The sequence below is a fragment of the Poecilia reticulata genome, linkage group LG20 (genome assembly GCF_000633615.1).
Source record: "Poecilia reticulata strain Guanapo linkage group LG20, Guppy_female_1.0+MT, whole genome shotgun sequence".
NCBI lineage: Eukaryota > Metazoa > Chordata > Actinopteri > Cyprinodontiformes > Poeciliidae > Poecilia > Poecilia reticulata.
Genome location: NC_024350.1, coordinates 25,161,143 through 25,163,125, shown reverse-complemented (window position 1 = coordinate 25,163,125; position 1,983 = coordinate 25,161,143).

The window sequence follows — 1,983 nt, the reverse complement described above, 5'->3', positions numbered from 1 at the left end:
CTGATCAAAACCACTGTGGTTAGCAAAACTCAACAACTATAAAACTGTCAGCGTCAAACTTGATCTTTTAGGCTGCGTTCACGCTGCAGCCTGAAGTGACCCAGTTCAGATTGTTCTGACGTGATGTGACCTGAATCCGATCTTTTCATGGCAGTGTGAACAGCTCAGGTCGGATTCTGTTAGAATGTGATCCATATCCGATACGTATCCGATTCAAATGCGACCATAACGTTCAGGTCGCATTCATCCGAACTGAACGTCACGGATTCTCAACAAATCTCACTAAACTGCTCCTGATACGAGCAGGAAGAAAAACAACAACCATGACGGATTATATGAGGATTAAGTTGTTAATTTGCTGCTCCGGTTGGAAACAACTTCCAATATGTAAGCAAAGCTCCACCGTTAGCCTCCATGTTTAAACACTGAGCTCTTCTTCTTCTATGGCGGTTGGCAGAACACTGAGAACGCTGACGCTATAGCGCCCTCTACTGCGCATGCGGGACACTTCAGGTCGTTTGCTTGTTTGCACTGCAGAACACATGCAGGTTGCATTTACTGGCAGTGTGAACGGACCCGGCAAAAGAATCAGAATTGGGTCACTTCAGGCTGCAGTGTGAACGCAGCCTGGGTCATTTTGTTCATTTACAGATAAAAACAGATTCTAGAGATTGAACCTGAACAGGCAGCTGATATTTTATTCTCCTTTCATGGGTTTATGTTGGATGTTTAGATCTATATTTCCTCCTCTGTGTCCTGCTGCTCTGCCTCTTAACGCGCCGCCTGGATCTGGACTCGGCGGAGGAAACCTGAAGCCACGCTGAAGCGCCACAGTATGGATTTCTGCAGCAGCCTGTAGTATTTGATGCGTTGTAGGGCGAGCGCTTTCCTCCGGTGAAACGTCTGAATCAGCGTGGGCGAGAAGGTAAACACGGAGCTGTGAGGCGTCAGGATCCGATTCTCCAGAAGTAAAGAGTCACTACTGCACTAAACCCGCTGCCATTCAGCACCAGTAACAACAACATGGCTCGTTACTTCATGGGTTTATTACCCATAATGCCCCTGCTAGCCACTCAATCTGTCAATTCGGTTATTTTTCTATCAGTTTGTTGCATGTTGGATTCATATTAATGTTTCACTGGTTGATTTATTAAAGGCAAAAAGAAACTCTGTGACGGGCCCAGTGTGGTGGGCCCAGAGTGATGGGCCCAGAGTGATGGGTCCAGAGTGACGGACCCAGAGTGGTGGGTCCAGAGTGGTGGGTCCAGAGTGGTGGGTCCAGAGTGATGGGCCCAGAGTGATGGGCCCAGAGTGACGGACCCAGAGTGACGGACCCAGAGTGACGGACCCAGAGTGATGGGTCCAGAGTGACGGACCCAGAGTGGTGGGTCCAGAGTGGTGGGTCCAGAGTGGTGGGTCCAGAGTGATGGGCCCAGAGTGGTGGGTCCAGAGTGACGGGCCCAGAGTGACGGACCCAGAGTGACGGACCCAGAGTGATGGGTCCAGAGTGGTGGGTCCAGAGTGATGGGCCCAGAGTGATGGGTCCTGTGTGACGGACCCAGAGTGACGGGCCCAGAGTGACGGGCCCAGTAGAACCAGTGAGTGTGTTTACTGGTTCCATGAGGCTGCTGCATTCAGATCATTTTTCTGCGGTGATAAATAAAACATCGACCAGCTGGACTCTGTCTGCTGGAGGAAACCTCATGAATATGGGAGCTGCTCAACCTGCCGCCACCAACAGGCGGATGGAAAATACGGACAATATTATCAACATTCAGCAAACACCACCATAAACACACACACACACACACACACACACATACAAACACACCCACACACACACACACACACACACACACACACACACACACACACACAAACACACCCTAATTAGGCATTTCTAAAGCTCGCCCAGAACAACCAGTAAATCAGAACAAACTGGGTTTGGGTCCCGCTCCTCGTTATGCCCCCTCCCTGATTGGT